The sequence below is a fragment of the Nasonia vitripennis genome, chromosome 1 (genome assembly GCF_009193385.2).
Source record: "Nasonia vitripennis strain AsymCx chromosome 1, Nvit_psr_1.1, whole genome shotgun sequence".
In the NCBI taxonomy this organism is placed as follows: Eukaryota; Metazoa; Arthropoda; class Insecta; order Hymenoptera; family Pteromalidae; genus Nasonia; species Nasonia vitripennis.
In genome coordinates this window covers 13,964,001-13,984,722 of record NC_045757.1, presented here as the reverse complement: position 1 = coordinate 13,984,722, position 20,722 = coordinate 13,964,001, and the positions used below count along the sequence as shown (strand labels likewise).

The 20,722-nt window shown below is 44.3% G+C and overlaps 1 protein-coding gene across 1 annotated transcript in view; it reads right to left on the bottom strand.

Annotated features, from left to right (window-relative positions):
* LOC100121944 (teneurin-m) overlaps nucleotides 1–1,102 on the bottom strand; it is a 565,536-nt gene extending 564,434 nt beyond the window's left edge. Inside the window, exon 1 of the mRNA XM_032598389.1 lies at nucleotides 342–1,102. The gene's annotated coding sequence lies outside the window, so the exon portion shown is untranslated. The remainder of the gene's footprint in view (nucleotides 1–341) is intronic.
* Nucleotides 1,103–20,722: the final 19,620 nt, after the last annotated feature.

Genomic DNA, 20,722 nt, shown 5'->3' with positions numbered 1-20,722 from the left:
AGTTCCTCTTCGACTGCGTGAAAGTTTTTTTATCTTATTTTTATGCGCGACTCCCGGGCCGATGTTGAAAATAAATATGAATAATACAAAAATACTGGGGACACGAGTGCTTTTTCAGAGAGAGGGAGAAAGGTCAAGCGTATGCGAGAGCAGCAATGTTTCCCTGCTGCTTATAGAACCCCCGAAAAAAAAAGATTTAATGAGGCGGTGCTGCAGTAATTGCAGTCAGTCCACCCGGAGCGAGAGCATGGGCGAAAACAAACTCGTAGCAGAAATTCTCGCGTGTAAAGCCGCGACGATAGAAGAAACGGGGGCTGTTAGATAGCGCGTAAGAAACTCACCGGTCACGTTGATGCGCTGTGATTTCCTCTCCGGGCTTGGTGAACTCCAGGGGCAGTCCTAGGTATACACTGATCTCGCCGGCGTACACTTGTCCCGTCCGCAAGATCCCCAGAGTCCGCGGAGTCTCCACAGATAAATCGCACAGCAGTTCTTACACGAGATACATGTTTATGCAGCCTTTGCCCGCAAGCACGGGAGGGTCCCTTCCTCTAGCCGCGCACTGCCTTTAATCCTCCCTCAGATCATTCCTCGCACTGCCGACGCTTCTCTCTTTCCCCGGAAGAATGTCTCTCTCGCGTGCGCGTGCGGGAACGAAGGCAAATAGCCGTTTTCCGCGAGCAACTTTCCGCCCGCCGCGGCCGGCGTAGTCACGTGGCGGCGCGCACACGCCGCACTCTCCCGCTCGAGTTTTGCTCCGTTCTCCCTCAACAGGGTCGTTCTGGATGCAGCCTGCGGATTTTCGGGTTGCCTAGGACGCGAGCTTTTCGATACTCGATCTAGCGTTGCATCTTTCGATCTCGATCTCTATTCGGATTCTTGGCTCCGTTTGTTCATCGGTGCAGCGAGGGCTTCATCAGCGACGCACACACTCGACGACCAAGCGAGACGTGCACGCGGAGATAACGAGTGTAGAGAGCGGGGGTCAGAGCGGAGATAGCAGCGTGAGAGAGCAGTATATGAGCGAAAGCGCAGCGTGGAAGCGTGCTTACGATGAGGGCGTATAACGCGCGTCCGCTCGCGAAGTGTTCGCCGAACGCACTGAGGATTCCGACGGTTACTGGGTGGTTCGCCGGTGACGTTGCCACCACCGCCACCGCCACCGCCAACGGCAGCCTCCGTCTCTGTCTCGCTCCCGTTCCTGGATCTACCCGGATGGGCATGCGCCGCCAGCGCCGCGCGCCACGCTTACACCAGTAGACGCGGAGAGCAGCCACCCTCGCGGCGGCGGCGGCGCAGCCCGGGAGGGCGAGCTTTTCTCTCTTTCTCTCCCGCGCTCGCTCGCGCCGAAAGGGGGTGAACGCGAAGGAGGAGGAAGAGCCTGCATGGATGGACTGCTGCCTCGATGCCGATGGCCCCGCGAGGAGGGGGAGGAAGAGAGCAGGAAGAAGAAAAAGCGGACGGTGTCGATGGCCCGGATGACGCTGACGATGACGGAGGCCGACCGATTTCGTACGTTTCGAGCACGCGAGAAATCGCGCGATGCAGCCTTGCTCGAATCGCACTTTCGGACGCAGCGAGCCGCGGAGAGCTCGTAAAGCGCTGCTGCTGCTGCTTCTGGTTCACGAAAAACGCCTAACGAGGAGACCCTTAGATCGCCGAGCGTTTTTAACTCTCAAAGCTCTCGCGCTTTAACCTAGCCTCCTCTATTTTCCGCGGCTCTCTCGCTCCTTTTGAGAGCCGCGCGTCTACCTGCGCTTGCGCTCTGGAAAAAATCTCCTTTTACCCCCGCTTTGATGACTGTAAATCGACGACGCAGTATCGCCAAGACATCTCTGCGTATAAACGACGAGGCTCGTAATCAGTGCGTGGATAAATTGCGCGGTAAAAGAAATCTCGCTTTGAATTTTCATCTCGACGTCAATTAATCCCCCACTAGGTTTGTAAGGGGCGGTTCGCGAAAAATAAAGTGCAGGAACCACAATATACACAGTCCGGGCAAAAGAAAAACAAAGAGGGGAAAATCACGCGAGACTCGCTAATGACCCTCAACTTTTACGAGGTCTTAAAGCCATAGGAAATTAGGTCGTCGCGGATCGTCGGAGGAAAAAGATCGTGCGGTCGTTAACCGAAAACTCTCGCGTCGTGCGAAAATATTTATTGAATATTGCCCCACGACCACGTAGGAGTGGGTCTTCCTTACAACTGTTTTCGTTACTGCACTCGAAATGAAATTTAAACGGCGATGTTATTATAGATCGTTCAGCAAAACTCCCCTCTATTCAAGCGCGTCGCGAGAGGCACACGAGACACACTAAAACACAGGGAGACAGACGCGAAGCCGCAGTACTTTGCGTCTCTTCGTGGCATCGATAATAGTATATCGCCTGCTTCATCCTGTGGGCGGTTCAATTATAATGCACTGCCTCGCGCAGTGTTATTACTTCCAAGCCGTTGATCTTTACGACAGCGCAGCGGTCCACCACGCGACCTGTTCGTATCTCTAATTTCTCCGTTGTTCGCGATGTTCAAAACGACTCTTTTCGCTAAAGTTTCGGGCTCGCCAGTTGGTTATGAAGAGGCCCTTGAGAAAGAGAGAGAGAGAGAGAGAGAGAGAGAGAGAGAGAGAAAGAGAGAGAGAGAGAGAGAGAGAGAGAAATGGCCAAAGGTGATGGCTTTTAGCTCTTTTTTAAAGCTTACTCGAGTCATTGATTTCTTGCCACTATCTATGTCGTGCATTTGTTTCAAATATAATTTGATGCCGCATTCTCTCTGATATCAATTTATTTCGCGTGCAAGAGAATTTTCAACTGAAAAATTTAATTCCGATGTTTCCATGTAAAGGGAGGGAAAATTCAATAGAATTTAATCGAAAACTTTCGCGGTTTATTTATAAAATATTCAACGGTACATTCATCAATATTATACCTTTTTCCCCACCGAATCGATCAACTTCAATAAACGAATTTCAGACGCGTGTGCATACAGCAAAATTAATTCTTCTAATGATAACCCGAGTAATTCACGTGATCTTTCTCTCTTGACCGACGAGCACATTATCTCCCCCTGTACCGGCAGTCCAACAGCAAAGAACAGAATCCACGGACTCGCCGCGGAAAATTGAAACGAAGTCGCATATAATACCGAGTCGGCGACTGGCCGCGCATTGATTCGGCCAAAGCGAACAAAGGCGGATTTAATTGTTCCGTCCGAAATCGGCTCGAACTCGCTTTTGTTCTCCTCGCTCCGAGCCCATTCCGTCGCGTCGCTCGGCTTTTGGCTATATGAAAGCGGCAGAGAAAAAAAACGCGGGGAGGACGCGCCAGCCCCTCGTCGAAGGAATAACGCGGCCGAGAGATGCACCAAAAGGGCCGTCGTAGTAGTATCTAGATAAGTAATGTTTGCGAGTGTAGGCGATGATAAAGATGCACAGAGAGACACGGAGACGGCGCTGTCTTAAATCTCGCACGCTTTAATGCGCAATTGATCGGCGGCTGAGTCATCGGGAAATTTTCGCTTTTTCCCCCGCTTCCAATTTCGCAGAGAGCCATTTCGGGCTTTTTCGCTTGTTTACGCGCCCTGGCAATGTATTATCATTTCTCTAGGGCTTCGTAAGGACTGATTGAGTTTTTCGATCAAACGCCTGCCATCATCATGGTTATTTTTGATTTTGTTTTGTACAAGAAAGGAAGATGATTCGGGACGGTTTATCTAGAAAAGAAATTCACGAGGGCATGCAATGGATTATCCGGTCAGCTGTATCCATTCTTGCAATTTGCATATATCAGAAAACTGCTTCTCGTCTCCGCAGTCGCTCCTCCTTATTTTAAATAGAACGACATCGTGTCTTACGATCTTGACGAATAAACGATGAGACTTCAAAACGTCAAACCAACACCTCTACACTCTTGCCAGACAAGTCATCGAAATTCGAAACGTCACTTCGAAGTCACCAAAATATTCCTCGAATAAAACCACACGCATACTTCGCCATATACCGCGGATGTCTTTGGCAAAAGGGACGGATCCGCGTGCGTGTGCTGCTCGAAACAAAAGCATCCGATTAAAATAGCTACCTATATACAACGGGCGACCGTGCGCGCGAGTCGCAGGGCAAGCTCGACGGAAAGTGCGCAGTCAGCGTGAAATTAACGAATTTTTCCATCATGGACATATCAAGCGACACCGCACATCCAATTGCCGTCCGGCCGCCGAGGCTCTCTTGCGTGCCGCGCGTTGAAAAACGCAGCGCCAGAGAGCAATTTTTGCACGAGAGACTCGTTGAAGTGCTCGATTTCCACTCGGTGCGTACGCAGAAACCGAAACGAATGGCGGATCGAGAGCCTCCCGCTTTGTGATATTTCTATTATTATAGGCGAGTATGACGATTCCGTGCGTGCGCGTACGGGTTATATCGGTACATCGAATTCATTCCCTCGTACAAATGGAGAGAGAAATAGTCTTTCGAAATGATCGCCAGCGAGGAGTCGATTTGAATATGTCGAAAAAAGGCGATTAATCGGCTTGAGTTTTTTTCCTCCTGCACTCGTTCGCCCGACGCTTGGCCCGCAGTTTCCGCGCGCTCGCGGAAATTTCTCACCCACTTTTGACTAATTACAGTCTTAAACGCGGCCGAGTACGCGCGGCCGCGCGAATTACGTTGGATAATGCGATTTTAGCCTCCTAGCTCCTAATAGGATCCCAAAAATGAATTACTTAAGCATTTGCATATAAGCCCGGCGGAGTCTGCGTTGCCAGCTTTTGCTCGTTCTTCTTTCGCTCATACAGCGAGTGAGAGAGAGAGAGAGAGAGAGAGCCGCTACTTTGCAATGCTAACTTTCTGCGGCTGCGCAGACTCTACGCATCCGCGTGGATGTGAAATCGAAATGTTGCAGCGCAAGCGATAATGGAGAAGTGGCGGACGGTCCGTTGGTATACATTAGCGTATATGTTGCGTCTAGTAGTACACTGAGAGAACTATATATTAAAATTTACACATATTTAGGAAAAATTACTATATTAGATAGTAACGGCAGGTCATACTCGCTCCATGACGATTTTTACTATATTCATAGTAAAAATTGTTAGACTTATATTAAAATTTGTTACGTATTTACTAGAAATTACTACATGTAAAAATTATTTTAAGAATTTTTCCGTGTGCCATGCAGAATTTGAGGTTATAAAGTTGCTTTATGCAGTAATCAGAGACCGAAATCTATAATTGTTTGTTTATCTGGTATTATTAAGTGATAAAATATCATTCGCTGCTATTATTTATTAATCTTGGCCAATTTATTATTAATATTAACTCATGAGTAAATGTGATTAATATATCAGATTTGAAATTTTGTACATAACAGTACTGTTTGGGTAAGTGGTCAGCGCGCTCGACTCCCATGCCAGAGGCCCAGGTTCAAAAAATTTCATTTCAGTATAGAAATTACTATCTGAGATAGTAAAATTTAATACAAAGCAAGTATAACCGTCCGTTACTATATAATATAGTAATTTTTCCTGCATATGTAGTAAATTTTAATATCTAGTTTTCTCAGTGTAGCAGTTGGCTTTGGTTCAGACGCGCTAATAACGTTTTATCTCTTTAAATACACGTGGCTCGTCGCGTTATTAATGCGATTCGAGAGTAGTATATTTAAATAAATTAAAAGCTCGGTGTTCGGAAGGCCAATATTCACATTTAATTTTTATAGACTATTCTGCCGAGTTTCCTTCTTATTCTGCCGTCTTCTACTTCTATTTTCAGATTATCTCGATCCGGTGCCGAGGCGGAGCTGTATTTATGATGAATTTTCATCGTGCAATAACTGTTTTCACGTATTATAATTTCAGAATTACTTTAAAGATAAAAAATTATGTCTGTTCATTAGCTACTACACGTTTCAATTGAAAGAAGCAGCCAATATCAATCCAGTGAATTTTATCTCTCAAGTTTGCATACAACGCCCGTGGAAAATTTCTTTTCTCGGAACGCCTCGTACATACCTTTCCCTCCTGCCTTCCATCGCGGCACTCGCGAGGCCGGCCACGCATCTACGTTGCGTTTACGCCGCGGTAGATAACGTGATTTGTCGTGCCGGATAATTAGATTATATCCGCGTTCCGGACGCGCGGCGCGCGTGTGCCCGAGCTACGCGATAAGGAAAAACTCATGCGTTAAGGGCGTTGTCACACTGCTTTGATGAATTTTGTTCGCGTCACGGCGAGTCCTTACGTAAATAGGCGAAAATGCCGAAGAGGCGACGTACGAACAATTAGATACAGAATCTAGAGTTTTTCCGAGAAAAGGAGGCGAAGAAATAAGAAGAGAGTGGAAAACGGGATATGACGGCGGAGTGTCGCGCACGACATGTAGCGGCAAATGTACGCTAATTAAAAAAGTTCCCTCCGCCGCAGCGTAGCGCCTGGCTCCTCTTTTTCGCGCTCTCTCGCCCAGAGATGCTTTTTCGCGTGGCTGGTCCTTCCTCCGCTCTTTTGTTCATAATTTTCCTAGCGTGTGAACGGTCCAAGTTTAAAGCGATCTCTCTCTCTCTCTCTCTCTCTCTCTCTCTCTCTCTCTCTCTCTCTCTCTCTCTCTCAGTCACTCGGTGCAAGGCAACTGCCTCTCACGCTTTTTGCGCCTCCTTGCGTTTTTCGCCCCGCGTCGATGCAGCGAGCTCGGTACTTATAGTGTGTCTGTCATTGCCAAGAGTCGAAATTTTTAACTACCGTCGCCCCGCGCCGTACTGGGGCCAATTAAAAGTAATGAATTCTCCAACTTGTTCGGCACTTTCCTCGCGATCTGACCTCCTTCTTTTTCCTTCGTACTTCGCGCTCTCGTGTTTCTTTATTTTTTCCACCTGTCAGTTACGTTTCTTGACGCGCGCAAACTTTTTTCGCGGGTCTCTCTCACTGTTGCGCCCCAATTCCGACGATCGCAAATTAAAGGATCTTCGATTTTCGCGAGAGCCTCTCTAATGGCGATTTATTAAAAACGCTCGCTCGATGCGGTTAATAGAGTTATAGAGCGAGTTGCGGCGGCCGAACTTTTTTCCGTTGTTCTGCGCGCGCGCGCTCAGTGAATTATCAACGAAACAGCTTTTCCATATACGAGCAACCTACCGAAAACAAATTTCAATGATTCCCCGTACTATATTTTACGACTCGGAGTGCTGTAAACCCAAACGCTGAGAATTAACGGTTCCGACGAAGCCCTCCGTACATACGAATTGTAAAACACCTAACGATCGCGGCGCGCAGCCTGAAAAAGCCGCGCTCAAGATATAAACTAACCCACGGCAAAACTACACGGCCCGCTGTCGTACGGGATCAATTGTAGTTTTTTTTATTTTGCTTTACACAGTTACATGCATCTCGCGTATAGTGCCGGTCATTGTTCAACACAAGCGGCGGTAAACCAACTCTTGCGGGCCGGGGTTCGATTTCCACTTGACAATTTTGCGCGACGTCTCTTATTCGTGTGCAGTATTTCTCGACAAGGGCCGCTGCAAGCTTAACCAATTTTCGACCCGCACGGTAGTATTCGATATGCTTTGCTATAGCAGATACTGCAATGGGTGTAAGTGGCGTTTTATCGAATGCATCAACGGCGTTTGCATTGGTATACGGCGTATTGTCCGATTATTCTCGTATTTTTACCGCGCGCGTATACATGGACGATGCTTCTCGCAAGCTCCACTCGATGATCGGTCTGCCAGGCATGGGCTCGAGCTCGGCGTATACTCGAGTAAAAATTTTAATTGAAAAGGGTGAGCGACCGATGCTCTCGGACGAAATGACTCTCGAGTTCGCCGCCTGCACCTCGGCCTTTTAATTTTGCAGGGCAACCACACGCACGACTTATTCATCAGCAAGTTAAATAGCGAGAGAGACGTATGTACGGGGAATCAACGAGAGAAATTAGATCGCGCGATCCACGGATCGATACGTTCGGTAGCTGCTTGGCGGGGGAGAGAGATGTATGTACACGTTAAGGGAGCATTGAAGTGTCAACGTGAGAACATAAATCTGTCCCCTCGCTGATGGACATTACGTTCTCGTACGCATTCGAATTGCAGCTCACGTAGAATTTCGACACGTAATGCGCGTCAATTGTGCAATCAGTGCCTCGCGCAAACTTTTGCATCGCATTATGCGCGCACGGAGACAATAGTACGCGAGAACGAGTCTTTTTCTTCAACCAGCGATTACAGAGCGGATAGTCGAGCGTCTTCACCTCCGCCGTGACAATTAGGGTTTTTAACCGACGAGCTGCGCCCTCTCATCATCGTATCCCAGCTTTGTCGCGCGCGATTCTCGAGTTGACGCACCTTATCCAACGGCGAACGATCCGTCTACTTTTATACGGAAGAATCTTGGTATGCCCGGCATTTTATCGTTCAATTTCGCGCGCAAAAGGTATGTATAGTGTTGAAATATTCCGGTTACAAAACTAAATCTCGGACCATACTCGAACTTAAGAAAGGTCCATTCATGCGTTTTTATATTTTATGGCTCGCTCGGATTACGACGCGGGGTGCAGCGGCACGTAGTGCGACGCGGACTTCTTGGAGGGTCTAGCCATCTGGAGTCTGTCTGTAGGGCTAGAATAGGACCATTGTTTTAGGCAGTTTTCCTGCATCGCTATGCACCGCCGATATGCGCTAGGAGTTTAGTCTGCGACAGAATCTCATAGAGTCTAGATGTGCTCCGTACTCCTTCTCTCTGCTACTCAGAATAAAAGTCTTATTTAAAAGAGAATATACTGAGTTTAATATAAATTATTTCACCCATTTCCAATAGGTTATGGGCCCAGATAACGTTTAGCTGTGTTTGTGTTGTGTTATTTTAATAGTGACTAGTTTTTTATTTAAATTAAAGATGGATAACTCTAAATCGAAAAGAAACATTAAACCGTTTGACGGTGAAAAATATAACGTATGGAAATTTAGAGTTCGTGCATTATTAAGTGAGTTAAATTTACTCAAAGTGATTGATGGAGAGCCGAATCCAGTCTCGAGAAGTTGGAGAAAAGCTGAGAGAATTGCAAGGAGTGTTATTATAGAATATCTGTCTGACTCTATGCTTGGTTTTGCCAATACTGAGCAATCAGCACGGCAGATTTTCAATAAGTTAGACAGTGTGTACGAGAGAAAAAGTTTAGCTACGCAACTTGCGATCCGCAAGAAATTATTGAGTTTGAAATTGCAAGGCGATTCTATACTCATGAGTCATTTTAATGTTTTTGATAATTTAATAACAGAGTTATCAGCTGCAGGCGCAAGAGTAGAAGAAACGGATAAAGTTTCACATTTATTTTTAACACTTCCAAATACTTATGATGGTGTAGTAACTGCAATAGAAACTTTGACTGAAGACAGTATTACATTAGCTTTTGTAAAAACAAGATTATTAGATCATGAAGTTAAATTAAAGAGTGAATCAAGTGATACGAGTGCAAAAGTACTTCAAACTCAGCAAGAGCCACAAACAACAAATTTTAACAAAAAGAACTTTCAAAATAAATCTCACTTTCGAAATAAATCTAGTTATAAAAATAAAGATAATTCACAGAATAATAGCAACTTTAAAAATAACACTAATAACAAAGATCAACAAATGAAATGTCATTTTTGTGGAAGAATTGGACATAAAGAAATCACCTGTCATTTTAAAAAGAGAAGACAGCAGTTTTTAGCTAAAAGAATGAAAAATAAAAACAAAACTGTGCAACAAGTTCAAAGTGAAGAGCCAGAAGCGACTACATTTTTTTTGCTGATACTTCAAGTTATGCTTTTATGGTTAATAATATTCAAATTGAAGAAACAAACCATAAAATGCGATTTATTATTGATTCTGGTGCTTCAGATCATATTATCAACAACGATGAAATGTTTACTAGTTATATAGAATTAAATCCACCGATAAAAATAAACGTTGCAAAAAGTGGCACATATATATTAGCAACGAAGAAAGGAATGATCAACGTTACAAGCAACATGGGAGTAAATGGTATTCTTGAGGGTGTCCTTTACTGTCCCGAAGTACCAAACAATCTATTATCAGTGCAGAAAATGCAGCAGGCTGGTATGAAAATTGTTTTCAATCAAAATGGTGTTGAGGTAACGAAAGGTAGTAAAACCATAATTCGAGGTAAGCCTATGAATAATTTACTTATTGTTGATTTTATCGTTGATGCGTCTAAAAGAAATACACATTCTAAAGTGTATAATGTTGTTAAAAATAATTATGAATTATGGCATCAACGACTTGGTCACATAGGTAAACAGAAATTTTTACAACTTAAAAATGAACAAATGGTTGATGTTATAAATCAAATTAAAAACATTATGCCTAATGAAAATATATGTGAAGCATGTTTAAATGGTAAACAGTCAAGGTTGCCTTTCAATAGAGAGAAGGATAAGACTTATATTAAACGACCATTGTTCATAATACATTCTGATGTTTGCGGTCCAATCACTCCTCCGACGGTTAATAATAAAAACTATTTTGCAATATTTGTTGATGAGTATACACATTATTGTGTGACATATTTAATATCCTATAAATCGGATGTATTTTCTGTTTTTAAAGATTTTATTGCAAAGAGCGAGGCTCATTTCAACTTAAAAGTTGTAAATTTATATATTGATAATGGCAGAGAATATTTATCGAATGAGATGAAAGACTATTGTGTTGAAAAAGGAATAAGTTACCATTTGACAGTTCCACGTACCCCACAATTAAATGGCGTCTCAGAACGCATGAATAGAACACTAACTGAAAAAGCACGTGCGATGATAAGCGGTGCTAAGTTAGAGAAAGTATTTTGGGGAGAGGCAGTTTTAACTGCAACATATCTAATTAATATATCGCCAACTAAAGCTTTAAAATCTAATAAAACTCCATTTGAAATGTGGCATAATAAAAAGCCAAACTTAAAATATTTGAGAATTTTCGGAAGTACTGTTTATGTTCATAATAAAGTAAAACAATCAAAATTTGATGATAAATCATGGAAAGGTATATTAGTTGGATATGAACCCAATGGATATAAAGTGTGGGACGTGAGGAATGAAAAGTTTGTTGTCGTAAGAGACGTGATTGTCGACGAAACAAATTTTGTTAAATCAAGGCCAGATTACCAATTAAAAATAATTGATGACATAGAATATGAAACTGATGCATCTGACAATCTGTCAAAATCAGTAAAAATTGGAAATGGTAATTTAGAAATTGAAACTGATGCATCTGACAATTTGTCAAAATCAGTGCCTGAATCTGGTGATTGTTATGATCACAGTTCAGAGAAAATCGTTAAATTAAACGTAAATGAAAAATCTGTAATCAATACAGAAACAACCAATAAGTCTGTCTCTGAGAATGAACAAGAAATAAAGCCCCGTAGGAGTGAGAGGATTAAGCAAAAGCCTTTAATTTCTTATAATGAAAATGATGATCATATTTTATGTGCATTGTCTACAATTTATAACATTCCAAGTTCTTTTCAAGACATTGAAAACAGTAATGATAGAGTAAATTGGGAACAGGCTGTTAGAGACGAGATAAATTCACTTTTAATAAATAAAACTTGGACTTTAGTAACTAGACCTCAAAATAAAAATATTGTTGATTGCAAATGGGTTTTTACAATAAAGAATGACGAATTTGGTAATCCAATCAGATATAAAGCGCGATTAGTTGCTCGCGGTTTTACTCAAAAATACTTAGTCGATTATAACGAAACTTTTGCTCCAGTAGCTAGAATTTCGAGTTTTAGATTTATTGTAGCTTTCGCAAATCAATTTAATTTGTTAATTCATCACATGGATGTAAAAACTGCTTTTCTTAATGGTAAATTAAATGAAGAAATTTATATGAAAGTGCCAGAAGGTGTTAAATGTAAAAGCAATCAAGTATGTAAATTAAATAAAGCTATTTATGGTTTAAAACAAGCAGCAAGGTGCTGGTTTCAAACTTTTGAAAAAACTTTGATTGAGAAAGGTTTTAAAAATTCGTCAGTCGATCGTTGTATTTATATTTTAGATAGAGGTGATATACAACAAAATATTTATGCTGTACTTTATGTTGATGATTTAGTTATAGTAACTGCTAGTAATACTACAATGAGCAATTTTAAAAATTATTTAATGAATCAATTTAGTATGACAGATTTGAAAGAAATAAAAATGTTCCTTGGAATTAAAGTAGAAAGAAATAATAATAAATTAACTTTAGATCAAAGTTCATACATTAAAACTGTTTTAAATAAATTTAACATGGGTGATTGTAATTCTGTAAATACACCTTTACCAAGTAAACTTGATTATGAAGCTCTTAATTCTGATGAAAAGTATGATGCCCCTTGTCGAAATTTAATTGGTTGTCTTATTTATATAATGATTTGTACCCGACCAGACTTGAGTACAGCAGTAAATGTTTTGAGTAGATATTGTAATAAAAATAATAAAGAACTATGGCAAAATTTGAAAAGAGTTTTAAGATATTTAAAAGGTTCAATTAATTTAAAGTTAACTTATGAAAGAGGTGAATTTAATGATATTTTGTCTGGTTATGTTGATGCAGATTGGGGAGGTTCAGTTGGAACTGATAGAAAAAGTACAACTGGTTATTTGTTTAAGTTGTATGAACAGTGCACAATATGTTGGAATACTAAGAAACAAGCATCTGTTGCAACTTCTTCAACAGAAGCAGAGTATATGGCTCTGTATGAGGCTGTAAGCGAAGCTATTTGGCTTAAGTCATTAGCTAGTAGCATCAATATTACGATTGAAAAGCCAATCATAATTTATGAAGATAATAATGGCTGTATTAGTATTGCAAATAATCCAACTAGCTATCGAAAATCAAAACATATTGATATAAAATATCATTTTTCCAGAGAGCAAGTTGAGAAAAATGTAATAAAATTAAAATATATTCCTACAGGTAATCAACTAGCAGATGCCTTAACCAAGCCATTACCTGCAGTGAAGTTTCTGGAATTCAGAACAGAGATGGGTTTAGAATAAAAAAAAAAATATTTTGTACTTAGATTTTAAGATAGTTATGTAAATGTATAATAAGCGTGAGAGAAATGGTCTGATTAGGTTTTCTGGGTTTTCCTAATCCGTGCAACAAATGTTGGACCATATGTAATTCCCCAGTAACTGAGAGAAGAAAGAAGGAGAGCACATAGGGTTTAATCTAGATATTAATTATAGTTCATTGAAGTTAATATTATTGTTTGTAATTTAGAAGATATACGTTTGTTTGTGTGTATTTTTAAGCATGTATATAATATACTAGGAAATTAGAAATTTATGTACTTAAGCGTATGTTTAGTTTATATTTAAATTAATACTGCAATTTCAGATTACGAGATTTACTTTTGAGGGGGCGTGTTGAAATATTCCGGTTACAAAACTAAATCTCGGACCATACTCGAACTTAAGAAAGGTCCATTCATGCGTTTTTATATTTTATGGCTCGCTCGGATTACGACGCGGGGTGCAGCGGCACGTAGTGCGACGCGGACTTCTTGGAGGGTCTAGCCATCTGGAGTCTGTCTGTAGGGCTAGAATAGGACCATTGTTTTAGGCAGTTTTCCTGCATCGCTATGCACCGCCGATATGCGCTAGGAGTTTAGTCTGCGACAGAATCTCATAGAGTCTAGATGTGCTCCGTACTCCTTCTCTCTGCTACTCAGAATAAAAGTCTTATTTAAAAGAGAATATACTGAGTTTAATATAAATTATTTCACCCATTTCCAATATATAGGGTATTCGATTACGCGCATAACCCACTTGAGAGCTGGAGAAAAACAAACAAAACAGTACCGCCGTGCATAATATAACATACAGCATAAGTTATATCCCCTGGATCTTTCGTCGCGCGACAGTGCCGCAAATGCGCGGATTCATGCCTCAAAGGGTTAATTTGCCCTTCGCTTCGTTCGTCATCCCACAGCATTGTTCTCTGCGATTTTTGCTTGAGCTCTTTCTCTCTCTCTCTCTCTCTCTCTCGCTCTCTCTTTCCTTCCTCAAAAGAAAACAGATAATACCGTCGCGCGCTGCACAAAAGAAGATCGCAGCTCTGCAGAGAACTCTGCAAAGCGACGGCGACTGACGAAAAATAAAGAACGGAGAAAGACAAGCGCGACTGCAGCGCGAAATAAGTCAATTACGAATGGCCGCTCGCGCGCAGAGTGGCATAATATTCATCGGGTTTTCCACCTTCGGAAGCGAGGCAGAGAGAGAAAGGAAAAAACAAACGAACGACGTGAGCTAGTGCGAGTTTCTGCTATTGTAACGCTATTGCCGCGCGTAAAAGGCATTGTGCGTGCGCAGAGCGCGGCTTGAGTTATCGCTTGCGGCGGAATGCAGCTGTGTACTCTGCTTCTTGTTCTCCGTGCCGAGTATAAAGACGCCGGTTCGCGTTTAAAAAGCCCGCTCTACAGATGTATCCTGTCCGAATCGGTCAATCTCATTAGCATCGGGCGCTTTTCTAACTATTTTATATATAGCACACTGCGCGATCGACTTCGGAGAGAGAGAGAGAGAGAGAGAGAGAGAGAGAGAGAGAGAGAGAGAGAGGGGGGAGGAATAGACGGAGGAAACACACGCCGCACAAGTCTGCTGGAGGTAGGAGGAGCTGAGGGTCTGGCATTTCGCGTCGATGCATTATTTATCACGTTGTACGACAGGCATTTTTATGTTAATACATCGCGCCGCCCCGGCGGCTCGCAGGGCCGTTACAAGCCTCGCATCTTTGATGTTCGCCCGCGAGGGCGCTCGATTAATCACCCGACAGCGAGATCGACTTGACGACATTCGCGGTGCGGAGATTATCGCATAGGATTGTCGGCTGGATTAGCGATGTTTTAACTTACAGGTGTTATTCGGTGCAGATGGATAATCGTTGCTTCGAAGCGCGTGAGAAAACCAAGTGTCGGCTTTGTTGCCGATATCTTCAAAGGTCTTTTTCAGTCGATGAGTCGTAATTGAGCTGCGACGGCTTTTTCCGCGAACCGTATGCTCCTGGTGGTCATGCCTTCGCAAATAAAGAGATTTAGAAAAGGGCAAATCGTCGGCCTTCCGAAAACCGAAAGTGAGCAGACAGGAAGATCGCGTGACCATATAGCCGCGAGAAACCTTGTGTGTGCGGTGATAAAGCCCCACTGATCGCGTACTCTATTTTTATTCGCACAGCGGTTAATATCGTCTCGGATTCTCCCGTACAATACTGCCGAGGTACCACGAAAATAAACACACCCAAAGCGTGAGAGGCTCTCTCTCTCTCTGTCTCTCTCTCTCTCTCTCTGTGCTCGTCCTCTTGAAAATCAAGCATGTATCTCGGTGAACCTCCACTTACAAATCCCAAGCATTAGGCCATCCTCGGGCTTACAAAAAGCGAGTCTCCCTCTCGCAATCTCACCTCGGGCTGCAGAGACTCGACTCTCCGGGGAGAGAGAAGAACGTGTGCGGCGCAACAATGAGAGAGAGAGAACACGGCCGAGAGCTGCAGCGCGTGCCATTCCATATGTGCAGCCACCGAAACCGGTCTGCCGAGGAACAGAGAAATAAGCCCGATAAGCGCGGCGCAGATGTCACCTGACATGCTGCGCTCGCTGCTCGTGAGAATGCATTTAGCGAACTTGTATATTCATACGCCTGTAAGCACGTGGAGATACTGAAAAAAAACCAGATCTCGGGTGTTTTGTTTCGAAGTCAGCTTCTTCTGGCATTGGCCGAATACTCGTCGTTCAACTGGACAGGTGGCTTTTAATTCTCGGTTTAATGAAAAATTTGTACCGAAGTTTTCGGGTAGTCTCGACTTCGTAAACACAACATTTTGAGGATGAGACGTGCGAGGTAAATTATATATATTTTTTAAATAAAACAATGCACTGATAAAAAAATCGAGCCTCTGTTTTCGACGCACGATCAGTAGTTGTTAAATGGATTACTAGGATTGAAAAACTTTTTTAAAAATATTCAAATGCCAATAATTTCAACTACGCATCATCGTATAGATTGAATTCATACATTCTATTATTTTACCATCAACGAAGCAAAGTTCGTTCTCGCGTAACGCTATCAAAGCATTCTCTAGCGCGTATTTCATTCACGATCTAATCAAAGCCTCACAATCGCTGCATTGACATGATCGAACTCCGGCAACTTTTCTTCTCTTCCAGCCATTTTCAACGGTTCAATCCCACGCGAATACATCAGTCTAAATAATTCGCGACGTTAATGAGTTTCGGCGTTATTGCGGGTCTCGGCATGCAGCTCCGGCTTGCAAACAAGCTCGCTCAGCTCTATTTACTCTGATTTTTAATTAGTGCACCCGCATGATTCCGCGCGCGCGCTCAGCAGGTGTTGCTGTGCCGGCGCTCACGTTCGCGCGTTTTTACCTGCCATAACACGCCGGTAGAAAGTTTCCGCTGGGCACTTATGCTTTTTGCCTTTGTCCATTCGGATGTCAGTCGATTGGCCTCCAAAAAGACGGGCGCACAATACGCAAATGCACGTTTAAAAGCGAGCCTGCGCAGCCAAAAATGCGCGTAACGAGCCGGCTTATCTCCGGCTGCTTGAAAGCCAGCTTTATCGCGTGCGTGTATTTTTACGCTCGATTTTTCTTAAAAGCGCTTCTGGCAGTTCATTAGGAAGCGCGTGTTTTACGCGAAATTTTTATCCGGCGCATTTGCATCCGAACGGCACTTCTTTCGGCCTTATCGGCTCGCGAGTGCCAGAAGTGGCGTTATGCATTTTCGACTTAGCGCGACGCGTTGCTCTTCGTCGGTAAAGAACAATATCGCGCGGCTTTGTTGAAGCGTCACTCCAGAAGCTGCGCAATAATTTATCGGCCATTCAGCGACGCGCTCGCACGTGAATCTCCCGCGCGGGATTCCATTTTTAGTACATAATGAGACAGTAAATTCGTCAATCCTTTTCCGTTTCACCGACGGAAAAAAGCCGACGGCGTTTCGACACCTACTCGGGACTCTCTGCGATAAAAAAGAGCCTCGTCGGCACTGATTTCCCGAAGAGTCGCACACCTGCCAGTTACATGTGTTTGTTCCGTCTGCACCGCAGCTTCGGATTTCGGACGCGAGGAGTGAATCGCCGCTCTCGTTACGCGGGGACGCAGCTGCAGCTTTGCGCTGTCGGCCTTGCGCAAGCCTGTGCAGCCGCCGCGCACTTGTTTTGATTGTTGCGTCGCCGGCATAGAAGCCTGTTTATGTTTTTAAGGAGAGAAAGTATGTGTACGCGCGTATTTACGGGCTGCTTTTAATTTTTATCGGCAGTTAACTTTTTCCCAAAGCGATATACGCCGTTCACGGAGCGCGAAATCTGGGCGTTTTTCGGCTTTTTAATTCGGCTGTTAATTATGATTCGTGCGTTTTTGCAGCGGCGGCCAGTCGAAAGAGGGAATGAGAAATAATTCGAGCTGTAAATTCTGAAATAACGATCCCCGAGCCGTATGTGTACCTATTGCCTGCGCGTTTACATAAATCCTTTTTAGTACACTCCAATGCAGCGGAGTCGAAGTGAGTATTACACCGCGTAATTGAGAGGTAAATTCCAGAGAAAAAAAGTTGATTAAAAAATTCAGTCTGCCAGCGCGAATCGGGAGTACTTTCACCTCCGACAACGCGGAGATCAAGTGATTTTCGGCACCCAGTAGCAGTCGCACGCGTGATGCTTTTTCTCTTTATTCCTCTCTCTTTCTCAATAGCCAGGTGCGACTGGCGCGCGGCAGGTGGCTTATTTTCCTCTTGGCTACCCGTATGCATCGCGTCACTGCAAAAATGCCCCAAGAAATTAACAGCCGGCTTTATAATCGCTCTGTTAATGTAGAAGCCGCTGCAGCGCGCGCGCGCGCAACGTTGTTAGCGCACTGTCGCGCGCGGTTTATTTATCGCCTTTGATTTTATCGCTTTTTTCCATAGACGCCGCTACAGAATTTGCACTTTTGCCCCTGTTTTGTCTTTTCTTTTGACTCGCTTCGGTTTTAAAGGCTGCTGCTGGCTGGCGATAAGTGCGCCCCGTTCGTAAATCATGCGCTGATTATCGGGAGAACGTACTTTGTGTCTCGCTCGTTTCGCGGGGGCTTTTAAAAATCTTTATTATGATGTACGAGTCGCAAGAACGGCGCGGAGATTCGAGGCGAGAGAGCCGGAGCTTTTTTGGAAAGCGAGCGAGTGGCTCGTATTTTATACTGGGTAGTACGATGATGAGAAGAAAATTTCGTCCTTCACTGCTGGCCTTTATCCCGAGGTGCTATATCAGTTGCGAGAGCGAATGGTGTGCTTTACGCCGTCATAGGTGCGGGTAATGATGTTTACATCTTTGCTTTACTTTAAGCTGTGTATGAAAAGGCATAATTATTTTCAAAAGCGTTTACTAATTATCGCGCGTTGAGACAAAATCTCGGCTCGTGTATTTTAATTGAAGCTCGTAGCAATTGACAAAAAAGTCGAAAAGTCACAACATTCCCGTCGAGTTGGTTCAGTGTAAGCACACCAACTACATTCGCACGCGCTCGCGTATACTATGTTTATATATCATGTTCATGTGCATGAGTGCATGTAATTATGGCTTAGAAAACGACGGCTGACACGCGTTTAAACGAGAGAAAAATGTCGCTTATTTGCACATAGGGCTACGCGACTCGGAGGGTCTAATTAAAAAAAAGGAGAGAAAGCCAGACCGACGCACTTTGTTCCTTGTTTGAGAGTCTCATTATGAACCTCGAAGGAGGGGGAAAACGCTATTGTTGTTCAACAAATACTCGCTTTTTCCTAAAAATTATCCTTGGTCCTGGGCGAATTTCAAAACAAAAGACTAGAAGGTTCCCTCCAAGAGTCTTGACAAATTTCAAATTAAATCTTCATCCATCCTTGAAATAAGTTCTACTCGCTCTGCTATAAAAATATCGAAATAACCGCGATCTCTGAAAAAGGAAAAATGTTTTCGAATTCATAGCCTGCAGAACTATCAAAAGCGAGCTGAGAGCGAATAGCTGGGCGTATAAAAAAGCGTTAAGATAGAGCTCGGAGAGAGAAGCCCGATATCAGGGTAGCCGGCGTCGTGCAGAGATAAAAAAGCGGCAGCAGCAGTGCAACGCACGCACAAAGTGCAAGAGGGCAGAGGCATTGAATCGCGAAATGCAGCCGTTTGGCCGCATTGAAAAGGGCTTGACCGCGCGTGCGCGCTCACCAAGGGGGTGAGAAGGGGGCCCGAAGTAGAGAACACGTATCGGTATCGTACACACACACACGTGCGCGCGCACGCGCGGAGTTCATTACGCATGGAAAAATAAGCTAAAGAGCGAGCCGACAGAGACGAGAGTTTGCGTAGCAGGCGCACCCGATGCAGCATTCAATGCGCGTATGCATGTATACCTCTCGCTCTCCTTCTCCCTGTGTACATCCTTTTTGCCAGCGCATCCTTTTTCCCGATACCCCGAACGCCCCACGCCGGCCGTTTCATAATTCTTTTTCTCGTTCACTTTGTGCCACTGGTCTGTAGCTGCTATGCTGCCGCTGCTCTACCGGGGAAAAAGCGACTGCGTTTCTTTCGCGTTGATATACTTGTGACGTAGTGCTTGCGGAACTTTTTTTCCCTCGTCGATGGGGAAAGCGATGAATTATGATGGGAGTAGGGTTTATTTGCTCGCCTCCTGCTCTCATCGCGTACTCGGTATGCTTCACTCGATACAGACTGATATTCCGTCTCTGAATTCTGCGAATTCCCGAAGCCTCCCATTTCGTCCCCGCGGAAGCCTACAAAGGACTGCACCGGGAGTTCATCGTTTCTCTGACGGTCGATTGTCCGCGGCCGCATCGCAGAGCCTGAGCCCCGTGCATTGTCCGACTCTATGACGAAATGCGTGTCTATTGTCGTGTTCCTAGTGTACACACGTATACGGACGCGTGTAAGCTCGCTCGGAAAAATTCGATATCGTCGAAATCGCATTACGGAGACAATCCGAGAGGGTAGCGCCAATTTCGCGGGCGACCATTCAATCGCGCCTGTTGGCTACTCGTTTGATTCCCGAGATCAATGGCGGCTGTGGAGCTTCCTTATACATTGTTGCTCTTGGCGGGCTTGTTCGCATAAACTAGACGCACTGCCTACGTAGTGAAAAATTGCGCAGCAGCTACACGGCTCAATCTCTATACGACATCCGCGGCTTTGCCTGTCGATCATCCTTCTCCTCCGCGCGCAGCCCTTCCCCGCAACTCTCTTTCAGCAACGCGCGCACAACTTCCCCGAGCAGCAGAAGCAGCAGCAGCAGTTTCCGATCAAGCATGTAATGATTTAAAGCCTCGCGCCATTAATCATCGGGATTAACGCTCAGCCCGTACATACACTCACTCGCGGCGCACGCGCATCCAATTTTCCCCCCCCCCCCCCCTCCCTTCGCGCGATTTTTCAAGCGCGCTCGCGCGCATACTTTTGCGCAATCGGTGTCGAGAGAATGTGAGATAGGGAGGAAGGGGCAGGGGATTCATCCGGCCGGATGCAATGAAGCTGCCACTGCAGCCCTTTGTGCGCTATAGCTTTCAGAGCTCGCTCGCGAGAGGCTTCATATTGCGAGCGCTGATGTTGATGTTGCGCGCCGGCGTTTGACGATAGTCGACTTTTCTCTCGCTGCACATCTCCTCGGGATATTGCGCGCGGGTCTCGCGGATACGGATTTTCTAGCTCGG